The 18418-nt window shown below is 41.4% G+C and overlaps 1 protein-coding gene across 4 annotated transcripts in view; it reads right to left on the reverse strand.

The window, feature by feature from the left end:
• Positions 1–3836: 3836 nt before the first annotated feature.
• The window catches only part of ZC3H8 (zinc finger CCCH-type containing 8), a 42030-nt gene continuing 27448 nt past the window's right edge, over positions 3837–18418 (reverse strand). For 2 of the 4 annotated variants that reach the window (XM_005599840.3, XM_070235152.1), the window contains one exon: positions 11165–13137. The gene's annotated coding sequence lies outside the window, so the exon portion shown is untranslated. Of the gene's footprint in view, positions 4392–11164; positions 13694–18418 lie in introns of those variants that run through there. The other 2 variants (XM_001495216.6, XM_070235151.1) reach the window with 2 other exon arrangements.

The following is an 18418-nucleotide window of genomic DNA, read 5'->3' on the forward strand; positions in this document are numbered from 1 at the left end:
GAAGCAGTCACAAGCAGCCACTGAGTAAAGAGAAGTGGACATGGACCAGTGAGTCCTCAGAGTTGAGTTGAACTGAGATGTTTCCAAGGATTTGAGGACCATGTTTTAAAACTGCCACCCCTGGTTTCCCGTTTAGGGTTCCAGTGCCTCATGAAATCTGGCTTCAGGCCTGTGGGTTTTTTTCAGATGTGTCCTTTCAGTCCTTCTTTGCTCAAGCTCTTTTGGGTGTTCTTTTCAAACAGATGATCCTTGCCTAAGACAGGGTTTATATTCAAGTTGGGAGATAAGATCTTTACTTATATCACAAGAGGGTACTTTTGACAATGGTAGAAACAGAGTTAAAGTCCAGTGTGCATGAGCTGCAAGCTCAAGGTCAGAGCTTGGGGGAAAGACACCACTGGAAGGGTCAGGACCAGTTCATGGACAAGTTGGCACTGAAAATGGTTCCTATTAGAGGAACCCTAGTGGGAAATGCAGGCCACATCCTCATGAGGAGCATTCCCAACAAAATCCAGCATTGGCAAAGCCACAGAAATGTCAGCTGACTTGCGAACAAGAGTTTGACTTGGTGAAAACTTGGGTTTGGGCTGACAGAATTTTCTGAATCTGACCACCTTCAACTGAAAAATTAGATTTTAGCAATCTCTTTATCTCCAGGAAGCTCTTTAGATATACTTTTTAAGGGAAAAACAGGCTCTATGGTATGTATACATTGCTTGCTTACACCAGGATTCACAACAGCCACACAGTGGCACTTGTACAAGAACTAGCCTTCCTTTTGTAGTTGACTGACTGGGCAGACACGTTTCTGTAGATAAAGATTGCTGCTTCTTAGACAGACTCATGTATCTTCCCTACCCAAGCCATCAAGCTCCCTCATAGGAAGAGTTTGTTCCTCACCTCTTGCTGGATGGAGTCCTGTGGGTTAAGAGAAGTTGTCGTACCAGTTCCTTCATTCCTGCCTTCTGCCGGCAGGTAGTGCCACACTTGGTTGGGGGCTGGGCCTTGAAAGCGGGAGACAAGAACACATCCTCTAGGTCTTTCTCCCTCCAATGCTGGTTTTAGGTAGTTTGGAGTCTGCCCATGTGACAGTATCTTTGCAGTAACTTGGCTATATGGAAGTTCAACACACTCCACGTCCAATCATAATTGTTGTGGTTCCCCGAAGGCAGCTGGATCCTAGGGTGCAACCTCAAATCCCTACGGCCCCGAATGCTCTGCCCACCTCCTGGCCCCCTGTTCATGATGCTCCCAAAGACACAGGCTTCCTTTCTGCCCCTTGACCCTGCTAAGCCCACTCCCACCTCGGGGCCTGCTGCTTCCCCCTTGCAGTGCTCCTAGCTCAGCTCTCCACGCGCTGTGAGCTCAAACATCCCCTCCTCAGAGGCGACCCCAGCCACCCTTGCCAATGCTGCTCATCCCTCTGCAGCCCCTCTTGATTACCTAACCCTGTTTCATTTTCTCTAAAAGCACTTTTTACCATCTCAAATTATCTGTTTACTTGGTTTTTTTTCTGTCTCTCTCTGTACATGGACTCTGTTGGTTGCCCACCCAGTATCTATTTCCCTTTTCTACCTTCTGAAAAGAAACCTGTTTTGCTCAGACCCCCTTCCCTCCTTGTTATGGGCTGTGCCACCCCCACCCCCACCCCCCCGCGCCAGTTCCTATGTTGAAGTCCTAACCCCTGGTACCTCAGAAGGTGACTGTATTTGCAGATAGGGTCTTTAAAGAGAGAATTAAGTTAAAATGAGGTCGTTAGGGGGGGCTCTAATCCAATATGCCTGGTGTCTTTATAAAAGGAGATTAGGAATCAGACACGAGGCAAGACCATGTGAAGACAGAGGGAGAAGATGCCATCTCAAGCCAAGCAGAGAGGCCTCGGGAGAAATCAACCTTGCTGACACCTTGCTCTCAGATTTCTAGCCTCCAGAATTGTGAGAAAATAAAGTTGCTGTTTATGCCACCCAGTCCTTGGTGCCTGGTTATGGTAGCATCTAACATACTCCCAATTCCAGCCTGTACCCTGGGGGAAGGTGACCCCCACCCTCCAGGCTCCAAGGCAGCCACAGTGAATCATCCTTAGCAATGAGTGTCAGAGACCCAGACCGGAGCCAGCCATACATGGCATTCCCCGGGTGACTGCTGTGCGTGCAGGGATTGTCCCAGGGAGAGTGAAAAGAAAGGTTGGAAAGGTCTCTTTCTTTCCCACTGAATCAGAGTTGCTGCTGGAAGCCATTTTTTGACAATGAAGCTAATATAATACAATAATATAATATATATTACATATAATATAATAATATAAGGAAAAAGCCTCCTGGCAAAAGGCAGAGCCAAAGGAAATGGAGCTGGGGCCCCAGTCGAAATGCACCTGGAAACTCTCCAGCCTCTGGTCTTCCTGTTATATGAGATAACGTGGTTATGGTTTCAGTGTTTGAGAGGGACTTGTTGTTTGTAGCCCAAGACATCCTGGATGTAAGGGGCTAGAATCCCAGCTCCATGAGAGCAGACATCCTGTCTCATGCTCCCTGATACAGTCCCAGCACCTGCCCACCCAGGTGCTCAATACTTGTCTACTGACTGATGACTCAAGAACCTTCAATCAAGAGAAGCAATGTGAATACATTATCTAAGAGGGGCCACCCATCGCTGCCACAAACAACTTGGCTTTAGTTTAGTTTGTAAAGAACAGGCCCTCAGACAGTGGAGTCGGGGAGGGAATATTAGAAAGGCAAGTGGGAAGGAAACAGGAGAGTGAGGGCCTCCTAAAGATGGAAATTTTTTGTTTTTTTTTTTGAGGACGATCAGCCCTGAGCTAACATCTGCTGCCAATCCTCCTCTTTTTGCTGAGGAAGACTGGCCCTGAGCTCACATCTGTGCCCATCTTCCTCTACTTCATATGTGGGACGCCTACCACAGCATGGCTTGACAAGCAGTGCATAGGTCTGCACCCGAGATCCAAACCAGCAAACCCTAGGCCTCCGAAGCAGAACGTGCGAACTTAACCGCTGCGCCACCTGGAATGGCGGCCAGCCCCAAGATGGAAATTCTTAATGGAAACCCATGGACAAGGTGACGGACAAGCCACAAAATAAAAGAGACGGTGTTCGTAGCAGACATCAGTGAATTTGGCCAAATCTTTCCCATTCTCTCACCTCTGGGCCCATGGTTCACTGGCATTTCTGCCCCCTCGTGCTTGGACGTAGCAGTGGGACTGGTCCTGGCTAAGATATGGTCCAAGTCTCCCTGGGCCAAGTATCTAGCTGCAGACATTGGAACTCCCCGAGTTCTCCTCACTCTAGTACGGGAACTGGCCCCACTCAGGTGCCTGAGTGATACAGTGGACTGCTGACCCACGATGTGAGCAGCATGAGCAAAATATCGTCCTTTGCTGTTTTAAGCCATGGAGATTTTAGGGTTGTTTGTTCCTCCAGCATAACTATCTTGACTGATTCAGGGCAGAAAGGGAAAAAATAAGAGAGAATCCCTCCATCATTGATGATGTGATCATGCTATGGACTGAGGGGTGGAATAAACTCCTTACACCTGCTTTATAAAAAACAAACAAACAAACTCCCCCCCCCCCCCCCCCACACACACACACATTGATAAATTGCAAAACTAGGCTAGACTGGGATGTCTCAAAGGTGGAGGGAGGCTGCTCAGCAACATGGAGGGCTTTTAGGAGATCTTAAAGGCTAGACCCCAGCTCTATCCCAACCTCTCGCCTTGGGAACAGATTAGGCCTTGTGTTGTAGGTTGAATTATGTCCTCCAAAAAGATATGTTTATGTCCTAAAGCCTGGGGCACCTGTGAATGTGACCTTGCTTGGAAAGAGCATTTTTTTGCAGATGTATTTAGTTAAATCAAAATGAGGTCATAGTGGATTAGGGTGGGCCCGGATCCAATGACTGGTATCCTTACAAGAAAACAGACACAGACACACATACAGGGAGAGAAAACGGAGGCAGAGGTGGAGTTATGCTTTCCCAGCCAAGAATCGCCGAGGATTGCCCCATAACCACCAGCAGCTAGGAAGAGGCACGGAGGGATAATCACTTGGAGGCTTCAGAGGGAGTGCGGCCCTGCCCACACCTTGATTTCAGACTTCCAGCCTCCAGAACTGTGAGAGAACCAACTTCTGTTGTTTTAAGGCACCCAGTTTGTGGTCCTCTGGTACAGCAGCCCTAGGAAACGGATATGAATACACCATACACCTTGTATCGCAGTCTCCTGTCCAGAACATCTGCTGAGGGTCCGTCACCTCACCTTGCTGAGGAAGAGCTCCTCTCCATCTGGGGAACATGGACAGCCACCAGCTGCCAAGCACACTTCTCTTCAGAAGTCCACATCTCAGCCCAGCCATCCTTTCCTTTGTCAATAATCTTGGATCACTTAAAAGCGACAAAGATGATCACTTTATTAGTGTAACTGCCACTAAATTTAGAGTCAGAGAAGAAGGTTATTTTGCACTGAGTGCAGAGTCACACTGGGGACATTCAGGAGGCTGATTTTCAAACATTGTGGCTTTTTTTCTTTTTTTGAAAGAGAAGTTGGCTAATTTTGTAACTAGTAATGACAATTCTCCTTATACAGCAGTAAACGCTGTAACAAAGGATTCGATCAGCATATTTCATAAAGAGAGTCACTGACTCCGGGGATGATGAAGGAATTCAGACTCGTAATTCCAACCCTGGATTAGCCTCAAGGACTGCAAACAAAACCAAAACCCTTCTCCCCTCAGGGTCCACAGGATCAAAAGCTCCCTCTCCACCCCTCCTCCCTCCCCCACCGCTCCCACCCCACCTTGCCCTCTCTTCCCCTCCCCTCCTCTCCCTCCTCTCCCGCAATATTCCTGCAATAGCAGGTGAGGCAGCTTCCGCTCCCAAAGTACAGCGACGGAAGCCCCTCCTCTCTGGTGAACGAGCTGGGCTGACTGAAACTCCCCTGGTAACCCCTGCTTTCATTAACATCAGCTGACCTTACAGAGCAGGTGAATCAACCTGCTAGATTAGAGTCAGGTTCTGCCCTAAGAACCAGAACACGCAACCCCCGTTTCCTCTTCCTCTTACACAAATGGAAGGGGAACACACTTATACGCTAGCTCAGAAGTGAGTCCAAAGAGGAACACACGGGAATTCCACAGAAGTTCTCTCGAGGTCAGGGCCTTGCCCGCATCTGAGAAATCATCACACTTTCCCCTCGAGAGAGTGAAAAACTGCCCTGCTGCCAGCTAGGCTGTGGGGGAGAACTGAGCGTTGAAAATAGAAACCACAACTTTTCAAAATGGGCTGCTCTAGGACTCACACCCCATAACTGCACCCATTCAGACCATGAATGTCACAAATCATTTCAGCGTAAACTCCTAACACTTGCTCATTCACAAAGACAAGACCACTGACTCTTCCAGTAACTCTAGTTTACAAAATCTGACCCACCCCTACCAAGACCATCCCATGACTTACTCTAGTCTCAAAAACTCTGTCATTTTCTTTCCCCAACTCCCTCCTGTTGAGATGTCCCCCAAGCTCCTGATATGCATTCTCTTTTGCTCCAGCAAATAAACCTGACTTTGTTGACTCTTAAGTGGGTTCTGGTGGTCTTTGACTGATGGGCAGCAACTCCCAAGTAACCACCAGTGGTCTCCACCATGGGTGTCTGGATCCACTGGTGTGTGGTGATGTGAGGCGCGTACTAGGTAGTTGGTGACTGGTACTAGTTACGAGTCCCAAGTTAGGAAATGAGACGAGAGGATGGCTTGCTCAGGAGGAACTGGCCTTAGACAGCACCTCACATGTGCATGTGAACGTCACACACAGGGAGGCATGGATGTACCAGGCTTACGCACAGGGAAACCACTGGCTGTGCTTGATGGCACATATTCTCTGTCAGCCACCCGCCTTCATTTCTGCCTTTGTCTGGGGAATTCTTGAATTTCTTGAGCAGAAGGACACATCATCTCCAGCTGCGTTGTTTCATGGTTTGGCTTCTACCACTTCAAGGTGGTAAAAACCCTTAAAAAACAAAACCCTTTTAATTCGTTCACCTAATGCACCACTGTATTTTTTTCTGCTGAGGAAGAGGCAGGCTGAGCTAACATCTGTTGCCAATCTTCCTCTTTTTGCTTAAAGAAGATTCGCCCTGAGCTAACATCTGTGCCAATCTTCCTCTATTTTGTAGGTGGGCCGCCACCACAGCATAGCATTGTAGGTCCACAGCTGGGAACCGAACCCGGGCCGCCGAAGTGAAGCGCACTGAACTTAACCACTAGGCCATGGGGCTGGCCCTCTAACGGTCCACCATTTTTCATATGGTTGGGGGAAAAAAAACAGTGCCCCTTTAATATTTTAATGATTTAATAAATATGGAGTGAGGGCCTTCTATGTGCCTGATCTTTTCAGGGAATACAGCCTTGAACAAGACAGATACTGAAGGCCCTTGTGCTGCTTCCAGAATATCAGGGACGTCAATTGAAGACAAGGGGTGTGAGGGCTGCTGAGCCCAAAATAGGGTACAGGGTGACTGGTGCCCTTGCCTGATGTACACTAATGCTGCTCCTTGACAACAGAGGAAGTGAGGGTGACGTCTCAGAAGCAAGAGGGAGACCACTGAGGAGATTCAGGTTTAACAGAACAAAGGCCGTGGGCACCAGGAGTATCTTCCCAGCTGAGTATTTCCCAGGCCTCCCCATTTGCTGCAGGGCACCCCTGCTCCCTGTCCTGCCTTTTGGCCCCTCAGACAGCAGGGCCTACACATCCTATCTAAAATTAAGGTCATTTTCCCCCTTCTTTCCTCTTCCTAAAACAGATTTAGCTGTAGGGCGCATCCCAAAGAACACAGCCCTGCAGAAATGCTGGCAGACTAGAGCAGCAGGGTCCAGGGGAGGCTGGGCAGGTTTCTGTTTCCTGAGAGGCCGCTCACATCATCTTCCCAGCTTGGGGAGAACATAGAACCCTTCACAGCTGCACAAGGACAGGCATTCAGCCTCTGAGACAATCAGGAATTCACCGGGTCCAGGTTTTCCTTCTTCATGGACTGAAATGACTGTTTTATGTGCATTTGGCTGAAAAAAGGAGCATTTCTGTTGATTCCGGGTTCACCTAACTGACTTCAGCTACACAAGGAAGTTTAAATTGGCTTGCAGTCTGCAGGCATACAGAAAGCTGAAAAGAGCTGGTGTGTCAGCAGATATGGGGCTGAATCACAAATTTGTTCAGGAAGTCCAAGATTAATTTTCAGTTTACATTATTATGTAACAAATATACCTGCCAAACAACATATCTCGGCAAATAAATTTGAAATATTTTTGTCTAGGATACAGCTGTGATACAAAATTCATATTTATTTAAGACTTATATGAATGGTAAATAAGGCTACTTCTGTGGAACTTCTAAAAAAGGTAGTTTAAAAATTTGGAGCAGGAGTAAAGGTCCTAAATACTCAGGAATGAGGAGCATCCAGCCAGGAAGATGAGTCCCTGGAGAGCAGGCAGGAAAGGGGGATTCTGAAATAAAATGACTAGAAGATGGCACACACTCAGTCTTCATATCAGTCATAAAGAAATATTTCTAAAGAGAAGATATGAAATAAAGAAGGTATTATGTCAAACAGTAGTTAAAAGTGAACCAGTTTCTACTTTTGGGAGAACACTGGCAAAAACAGTCAAAATCAATTTTATCAGAATTCTGAAAATTAAAGGCTTACAACAATTCAAAGAGAATTTACTCAAGAGAATCGGCTGAATCTTGGTAAAATGCCTTGTGGCAATGGCTTGCCCTAACCTCATTCCCCCTCCCCAGCTCACGGTAGCCTTGCAGATCAACAGCCCCGCAACAGCAGTAACTGTGAGAACCAGTGCCCTGGCCGCCACCAGAGAGGGCAGAACAGATCTGGGACTGCTCGAAAGCCCCCTTCCCCCGAAACTCTCACTTTTTGATCTGTATGACAGCTCACACTACATCCTCAGGGCCTGTCTTCATCTGACCAGACTCAAAAGCAATGAGCACATCTAGCATCTAGATCTTGGATTGTAAAGGAATCTGGGCTCCTTAGAGAAATGGCCAATTGAGGGCTGGGTCAGAACATACAAAATAAGCCTGGAGCACCTCTTCCAAGTTCATTCAGGTTGTTGGCATAATTCAGTAACTTGTGGGTGTAAGACAGACCAAAGTTCCCATTTCTTCCAAGTCATGTGAGGGTTGCTCTCTAGCTCTGGACACATGGCCCTCTCACAACATGGCAGCCTACTTCTTCAAGGCCAGTAGGAGAACCTCTCTAATGCTTCTTCTAATCTTTGGCTTCAGGAAGGGCCTAGTTTCTTTTAAGTGTTCATTTGATTAGTTGAGGCCCACCTAGATCTGCCTTTTGATGAATTCAAAACCAACTGATTTGAGACTTTGAATATATTAAAGGTAAAGCTGCTTCTTCTGACATATAATCTAAGTTAATCATGGGAGTGAAATGAATCACACTCACAGTAATGCCCACACTTCAAGGGAGAAGTTTATACAGGTCACGTACACCAGAGGCAAGTAATCTTGGGAGCCATCTTAGAATTCCGCCTACCACAAAGAGGGTGGGGGAGGCAGGGAATGACTCTTTTTCATTAAAAAACCTTTTTATGTTTTCATAATTTATTAATCCAAAATAAATTTCATAACAAATTTTATTTCACAGTAAGCTTTTGACTATATACATATATTATTTCAGTTAAAAATTACATTCAATCAAATCTAAATATATCACTAACTTAAGATCCACCATTTTTTATGTACCAACAAGAAAAAAATAACCTGGCAACTAAAATGTGATATTCTAACAACTTAAAATACATTCCAATTTCAGAGATGTTAACTATGAAAATAAATGTGTATCTCAAAATTAATGACATATATTAACCAAAAAAGTGCCATTTTTTTAACTTTATTTTAAAATAATGTGAACAGTCTTACACATTTCACAGGAATCAACACCACTTTGAGGTGAGTTGGGCATCTTATCCCTCCCTACCCACAAATACATTCCCTCCTTTCCTCTTCAGCCTTGTAAACATATCTGCTCCTTCCCAGTTTCTGCTCGGTGTCATGAAAACTGCCCTCCCTGTTGTCAAGTCTCCTCCTTTCTTACACCTGTTTCTTACTGTGTCCTGTCTGCAGGGGCTGAGACAGTGAACGCAGTCAGTGAAGAGGGGGGTGGAGACCCTGGGAGAAATATGGACTTTGGATAAATGCATGTAAGTTTGATTCTTGGCTCACATTTATTAGCTTGCCTTTGGATGCAGGTAACAGAGAACTCAAACCAAAACGGCTTAAATGTAAAGAAAATATGTTATTTCATGTGGTATAACATGCAATCTGAAGGTTGGATGTCTCCTTTCTAAGGTTCATGAATTCCATAGCTCAGTTGTTATCCAGGACCCAGCTTCTCCCCACCTTTCCTCTCTATCATCTTCAGCTGGCTAGCTAGCTCCCCTTGAGGTCATCGATAGCTCCATCAGTTCTGGGTGTCATATTTAGACACAGCAATGTCCAGCCTCTTCTTTGTGTATCTCAAGAGATGTTAACTTTTCCAGAAGTGCACCAGACGACATGTATTCATATTTTAAGTCTAAACCAACGACTGGCCAGAAGAATGGCATTTCCATTAGTTGTTGAGATGAATGGTTTTCACCCTTGGCTTTGCCTTAGAATCATCTGGGAGCTACTGAAAATCTCATGTCCACACCCCAGGGCTCCCACTCCAACCCAGGAAAAAATCGTAATTTCTGGGAGTCAGTCTCAGGCATCAGCATTTTTTTTTTAGGTTTCCCAAATGATTCCAATGTGAAGCCAAGGTTGAGAACCACAACTTTAGACCCTTGATGGTACAACCCTAAGGGTTGGGGACAGGGCCCATAATCCACAAAGCACAGATGATGTCATGGAGGAGGGAAGGACACCTAAACAAAACTGAGATTCTGCTAGGAAGAGGAGCAAACATACGTGACGGTATACAACTAAGAATACAAACTATGGAGACTCGGGGAAGGTAATGCCTTCTTACAGACTTGGTTTCCTCATCTGTAAATAGTAATAACAACTACTATTACTATAATAATCCCTATTATAGAATTCTAATAGGTATTAAAAAGGATTTCATATATATGACCCTAGCATTCAGCAGGTGCTGAACCTGAACCTGAGACATTCTGATCTCACTACAGCCCAAATGTGGTGTTTGAGCTTCTAACTGGCAATATGAACCCCATATTCTTTAGGCCAGATCACCAAACCAAATAGTATTTTGATCTCAACAAACAACAGCTCAGAAGAAATCCTTGAATGTAACCCCTCAATGGTTATGCTTATCAGAACTAGTCAGTGAACTAAGAAGCTTGTACGGAGGTCAGGAAACCTATTAAGACAGGGGACAAGTCATTTAACATCTGTGCATCTGAATTCCTTAAGTTCTACAATAGGATCAAGTCAAAACACCAAAAGACCACATATGTGAATATCTTACCAGCTGACAAAAATTGGGTTTTACTGTCATGTGGCTTTTGGTAAGTGACCACAAAAAAGTTCTATGAAATCTGTCACAGAGAATCTTAGAAATAAGAATTCTGTCCATTCTACTCAGTGATTTCCACAATGAAGACCTACATAAGAATTGTTTTTATGAAATCATTACCAGGAGAGGTTAGGTTTTTGCACCCTACCTTCTTTCTGATAATGAGAGGTAAGTAGATAACCACTTCATCGCTTTTGATATGGCTCCAAAACAGATCAAAGATAAATTTAATACAGCCATGACAACCATGCTGGCCAAGTGACATGTAAATCCATATACAGCTCTTCCCATTACAACTTTCTTACTTATATTTCCTTTGGTCCAGATTTTTCTAACCGCCAATGGTTTTATTATATGTGTACTTGCTTGGAGCTGCATCAAGAAAGCACTGAGATTTACTTCACAGGAGGAAAAAAGGGGAGCAGAGGGCAGCAGGAACTAAAGCTTGGTATGACTGAGATGGCCAGACTACACAGCACTTAAAACCAGGTGGACAAATGGATCTTGCTTCAGGGTACTACACAGTGGAGGCATGGCTGAAGCAGTACACTGGGAAATCTGTTCTAACTGAGGAAAAGAGTGAACTGTCGAGAAGAAAGAAGAAAACGGAGGCAAGAGGTCAATGAGAAGGCTCTATAATAACCCAGACATAAGACATCCACAGCTGCTTTAGGTGCAATGGGCACATCCAAAAGAATATGTCTCTCCCTCCACTTGATTTAACAGAACAAGTTCAGAGAGTTCACTGACACAGACATGCTCGCCTTTGTAAAATAAGAGCTTCTTTAACTTCTCTGACTTCTCAGTCCCTCAAACCTCTGCTTGGTCTGTTAAGTTTACAGGTGAGACGAGTATTGCTTCTTGGAATATAAGAATTATTTTTTCTTACATATAAACCTTATATATAAACATTTATACCTCATAATTACTAAACTATACATGAGGTAATATCATAAGGAAATAAACTGTTAAATTGTCATAAGATTAAATGCAAGTATTTTTCAAGGCTCATGAAAATAGAAAAACTGTAACTGTTCCTATTTATTCCTTTTCTATGCGATGGATCCCATTATTCACCTCATAGGGTTATGAGGCTTAAATAAGAAAGTTAAACATTATTAAATAAAACAGTACAGTGCTTGCGCATGGTAAGTGTACATTCATGTTAGCTTACTGACGTGTTGGCCAATGTGAGCCTACACACATGTTGCCATAAAAATTACCTTCTACACTTCTGAGCTATGACAAGCTCTTGAATTTCTTTAAATTGTATGTGATCTTTAAAGAAGATACAAAGTATTGATTCTTCAGATAATATAAGCACTCCCTTGCACAATTTCATTGAATTATTGAAGGTTTTTGTAATGGACCCATTCAAAGTGTCAACTCAGCCTCTCTCTTCTGTGACTTCCTCTGGCAGCTTCTAGTGCCTTGTCTTGCCCTCCTCCCCCGCCACAGCCAGGGAGTGAACCAGTCAACCCAGCAGACAGCAATGGGGCACTGAGAGATGACTCACACCCAGCTCACAGACTCCTGACACTAAGGGCCCAGGATCTATCCTGGTTTCATCCTTCCTAGGTCTGCTTGGAGTATACACAATTCCCTTTCTTGCTTTAGAGCGATTAAGTTACAACTAAAACAACTTTGAGTCCTAGTTTCAAATAGGACTTTGCTAAGAAGTGTCACTAACTCCGGTGTGCTTTATGTATACTGCAAGTCAATGATGCTATTACTTTCCCCAGTAATAAAACAATATGATGATGACAGTTTCAGTTTCACGGTATTTTTCTAACAATACTCAGCATCAGCATATAAAAGTGCATATTTAGAATCTTATTATTTGTACTTGGCAAATTTCATATTTGAATATTATGTTAAAGACATCATCATACTCCTAACATTTACATTTTACACAAGTGTATAATCTGTCTACACTTTATGAACCAATGAGAAAGAACAATTCTTATATCTTAACAACAAAAACGTTAAGAACTCCAAGTTTATGAATGGTATAACAAGAGATATTGTTCCACTTTATTTATAATAGTAAATGTCCAACGACAGGAAATTGGTTAAAAAATCATTGAATGATAATTTAAGCCATAAAACAGAACTGTGAGCAATTATTAAAAATATGTTGTGAATGTATTGAATGACACGAGAAGATCTAACTGTATATTCATCGTCTACTATTCCAACATCTTCCTAAAGAAATCTAACAGTTTTCTGCCTTCAAATCCCCTACACCTCTTCATCCATGCTCACTCAGTCTAACCTTGCTTCCTATTTTATTGAGAAAACTCAATCAAAAGAGACTTCCACAATTTACTACCAAAACATTTACCCACCAGCCAGCTTCTCTGCCATTTATGCTCCTCTCCTGTTCCAATGGCTGGGACATCTTGGTGAAGACCAACCCCTTGACTTATACACTAGACTCTGTCCCTCCACACCATCCATTAAAGAAGCTGCACATCATCACAATGACACAGGTGGGCACTTTAAATGAGAATTCTTATAAACTACTCCAAATCAACAGTCTTGAACAGTCTTGAACAGCCATAGACATAAGCACTCTTCAACTATACAAAGCTATAGAAGAAAACAGAAAACAAAACACATCAGCTGTTGAAAATGATCAACTTAGCCCCAACTCCCTCTCCCCAAAAAAACATGCAGAAGAAAACTGTAACACAAAAAACCCAAACTGAATTAAAAATCCCTGTTTAGGAATATGAAAAAACAACTTGAACTGAAATTCAAAAACTAAGATGAAAACTGAACAAAAAAATGGAAGTAATGAAACAACAGTTGACTGATCTCAGAAATGATACAAGAAAAAAAAATCATATCAAAATGAAGACTATATTACAAGACAGAACAGATTTAAATGGAAACTTAATAAAGGTATATTGGACAAAAGTGGGAAAAGAACAAAAAGAATAAAAATCAGATGAAGAGGGGCCAGCCCTGTGGACGAGTGGTTAAGTTTGCATGCTCTGCTTAGGGGCCCAGGGTTTTGCTGGTTCGGATCCTGGGTGCAGCCATGGCACTGCTCATCAAGCCATGCTGAGGCAGCATCCCGCAAAGCACAACCAGAGGTACTCACAACTAGAGTATACAACTACGTGCTTATGTGCTGGGGGAGCTTTGGGGAGATGAAGAAGAAGAAGAAAAAAAAATCAGTTAAAAATAAAATGCGATGAAGAAAGTAAAATTTATTAAAGAGCAAAAATGAAAATGCATCATAGAGAGGAAAACACACAAATGTAACATAATATAAACATTAATGATAATATAAAATGACAGAAGCTAAACCACATCTTCAGTCATCTCAATAAATGTGAATAGGCTTAATTCACTTTTCAAAAGAAGAAAAGGACTTTTGGTTTGGCTCACAGAGCAAAACCCAACTGTATCCTCCACACAAGAAACAAACCTAAGACTTACTCAGAAAAGCTAAAAATAAAATGACAGGCAAATGAATATTAAAAGCAAATGCAAGCAAATTTCCAGTTACAATGTAGAATCTGAAACCATATCAAGGAACTTTCTGTACTGTCACATTAAAACACATTAGTCTATATTATAGGTTGGATGGGTGTTTTACCCATGCATAACTTTGTAACATCATGCATTGTTTATTTGGAAAATATTAGCTTACTAATTTATGCAGATCTTTCAAACATTTCATTATACAGTATTTTAAAAAAATTACATTCCTTTTTTTTTTTTAAAGGTATGCATTTTGGTAAGGAAGACTGGCCCTGAGCTAAGATCTGTTGCCAATCTTCCTCTTTTTTTTTTTTCTCCCCAAAGCCCCAGTACATAGTTGTATATCCTAGTTGTAAGTCACTCTAGTTCTTCTACGTGGGATTCCGCCACAGCATGGCTTGATGAGCAGTGTGTAGGTCTGCACCCAGGATCCAAACCAGCAAACACTGGGCCACCAAAGCAGAGTGTACGAACTTAACCTTTCAGCCAAGGGGCCAGCCCCCAAAACCACATTCTTCAATAATATCACCATTCTTTAATATCACCAACCCATCTCACCAAAAAGACTTTAAGTATAGGAAAGCTTTAAAGCTCATAGAGGTAGATCAAATGTCCCAAAATTATAATTTCTTGTCAAAGCTAGAATTTTATCATTGATAATGAATATTTTCAGTTGTTTTCCTTAAAGTGACAGGGTCACTCTGTTCATTTATGAAAAAGTGCCTGCCAAACAGTCTCACCTGAAAAAACCAGTCTTCCCCTCAGTTGTTCAGGTAAGAGTATTCATGAAAAAATGCAGCTAATTCAGCTTGCAACTGAGATAACAGCACAAGTGCTTTTCCTAGAGAACACCACTTCAGTATATAGAAATACTTATACATCTTGCCATTTTGCTATATGTAACATTGAAAAGAGATCTACTCAAGAATTGAGGTTTAATAACATTAATAATTTTTACTGCTTCACCAAGGACATTCTTAAATGAAACTGGGACCAGATGCAGATGTTTTCAGAGGGAAATTCTATTCAATTTTAGAAACTAGACAGTCCCATTGGAACATAAACTCTTCTAGTGGAAATGCCTCTGTTTCCCCATTAAGTATGATGCTGACTTTCTTACTAAGGTATAACATATGTTTTCATTTTAAGAAAACATCCATCCAATGATCTTATCTGTAGAAAACGTTAAAGATTCCACAAAAAAAACCTGTTAGAACTAATAAATAAGTTCAGCAAAGTAGTAGGGTCAACACACAAAAATCTGTTGCATTTCTATATACTAGGAATAAACAATCTGAAAAGGAAATTAAGAAAGTTCCATTTACTATACCTCAAAAAGAATAAAAGTCTTAGGAATTAACCAAGAAGGTGAAAGACTTGTACAATGAAAACTATAAAACATTATTAAAAGAGATTAAAGAAGACATAAATAAATGGAAAGACATCCTACGTTCATGAATTAGAAGACTTAACATTCTTGTCAATACGACCCAAAGCAATCTAGAGTTTCTTTTCAATCTCTATCAAAATCACAATGACATTTTTTGTAGAAAGAGAAAAATCCACCCTAAAATTCATATGGAATCTCAAGGGGCCCCAAATAGCCAAAACAATCTTGAAAAAGAACAAAGTTAGGGCTCATGCTTCTTGACTTCAAAATTTACTACAAAGCTACAGTAATCAAAACAACGTAGTATTCGCATAAAGACAGACATACAGACCAATGGAACGGAAAAGAGAGCCCAGAAATAAACCTCCACACATATGGTCAAATAATTTTGACAAGGGTGCTAAAACCATTCAATGGGTAATCTACAGACTTTTCAACAAATGGATGTCCACATGCATAAGAATGAATTTGGAGCCTTACCTAACATCATATACAAAAATTAACTCAAAATGAATCAAGGACCCAAATGCAAGAGCTAAAACTATAAAACTCTTAGAAGAAAACAGAGGATAAAAGCTTCCCAACACTGGATTTGGCAAGGATTTCATAACTATGACACCAAAGGCATAGGCAGCAAAAGAAAAAATAGACAAATCAGACTTCATGAAAATTAAAAAATGTCATGCATCAAAGGACACTATCAACAGAGTGAAAAAGCAACCTACAGAATGGGAGGGAATAGCTGCAAATCGTATAAATCGTAAGTGATTAATATCCAGAATACACACAGAACTCTTAAAACTCAGCAATATAAAAACCAAATAACCCAATTCAAAAACGGGCAAAGGGCTTGAACAGTTCTTTGTATTTCTCCAAAGATATACAAATGGTCAATAAGCACATGAAAAGATGCTCAACATCACTAATCATTAGGGAAATGCAAATCAAAACTTAATGAGATACCACCTCACACCCATTAGGATGGCCACTATCAAAAAAACAAAAAATAACAAGTGTCAGTGAAAACGTGGAGAAACTGGAACCCTGTGCACTATTGGTGGGAATGTATAATGGTACAGCTGCTGTGGAAAACAGTATGGTGGTTCCTCAAAAAATTAAAAATAGAATTGCCACATGATCCAGAAATCCACTTCTGGGTATACACTCAGAATTGAAAGCAGGGTTTCAAAAAGGTATTTGTACACCCATGTTCATAAGAGCATTATTCACAACAGTTAAAACATGGAAGCAACCCAAGTAACCATCAGCAGATGAACGGATAGGCAAAACATGGTAGATACACACAATGGAATATGATTCAGCCTTAAAAAGGATGGAAATTCTGACGTATGCTACAACATGGATGAACCTGGAGGACATTATGTTAAGTGAAATACGCCAGTGACAAAAAGACAAATACCGCATGATTTCACTCATCTGAGGTACCCACACTTGTCGAAATCAGAGAGACAGAAAGTAGAATGGTGGCTGCCAAGGGCTTGGGGGAAGGGTGTAATGAGTAGTTGTTGTTTAATAGGTATAGAGTTTCAGTTTTGCAAGATGAAGAGTTCTGTAGATGGATGGTGGTGAGGCTTGCACAACAATATGAATATACTTACTACTACTGAATCGTACACTTAAAAATAGTTAAGATGGTAAATATGTTATCTGTATTTTACCACAGTAAAAAAATGACCAAAAACAGTATCTATCCACTCCTATTTCCTTTAGTGTTTATTTTTAAATAAGGAATGAGTGCTGAATTTTGCAGGAAGCCTTTTTGGCAACTACAGAAACAATCATGAAATGAAGGACTACTGCTTTGCTGTTTTTACAAGTTGCTAATTCTTGTAAAATCACATGGCTTTTAAAACTATCTGCATATATTACCTTGATACAAAGTATTTAATGAAAGAAATAAACTTCTAGATATAAGTAAAATGGTAGATTGAGAGAAATTTATAGGTTTAGACATGTCTTGGAAAGGAAAAAAGCTAACAATCAATCCCTGGGCACAATAAGCCCAAAGAATACAAAAGGAATGATATAACAAAGTACAGAAATGAATGAAATGGAAAACTAATATAAAATAGAATTAACAAAAGTAAACTTGGTTCTTTATAAAGGATAATAGAATGGTCAAACTTCCAGACGAACTGACCAGGAAGAACAGAAGGCACAAATAATTAATAAAAGGACAGATATAACTTCAGATGCTCCAGACATCAAGAAGAAAAGAGAATATCATGAACATTATGCCAAAACATTTGAAAAATTTTAATTTAAACTGGAAAATTTAGTTATCTCAGGAACACAATGGCAGCTTAACACCTTTAAACCCAAAGATAAAATTCATCATATTAGCAGAGTAATTAGAAAAACTCTATGATTATCTAAAAAGAATTCTAAATCTAGCCTCTACATCTATCCACAATTATAAAACAAAGAGCCCAATAACTTTTATCAAACTACAATTTGAAGAGAATTTTCTTAACCCAATAGAGTATCTACCAGAAATTACAGCACACATTGTAATCAGTCAGGAAATATTAATAGCAGTCCCTTTAAAATCTAGGATAAAGCGCACTATTATTTTTACTTAAAATTGTATTGCTGGGGGCTGGCCCCGTGGCCAAGTGGTTAAGTTCACACGCTCTGCTGCAGGCGGTCCAGTGTTTCATTGGTTCGAATCCTGGGCGCGTACATGGCACTGCTCATCAAGCCACGCTGAGGCAGCATCCCACATGCCATAACTAGAAGGACCCATAACGAAGAATATACAACTACGTACCCGAGGACTTTGGAGAGAAAAAGGAAAAAAAAATTGTACTGCCACTTGAGCATAACTGTGCACTGAAGCTTTATTTGTAATAGTCAATGTCCATTAACAGATGAGTACATAAATATTAAACTGAAGTATATCCATATAAAGGAATACAATTCAGCAATAAAAAGAAATGCACTACTGATAGCTGCAAAATCTGAAAC

The sequence above is a fragment of the Equus caballus genome, chromosome 15 (assembly GCF_041296265.1).
Source record: "Equus caballus isolate H_3958 breed thoroughbred chromosome 15, TB-T2T, whole genome shotgun sequence".
Lineage (NCBI taxonomy): Eukaryota > Metazoa > Chordata > Mammalia > Perissodactyla > Equidae > Equus > Equus caballus.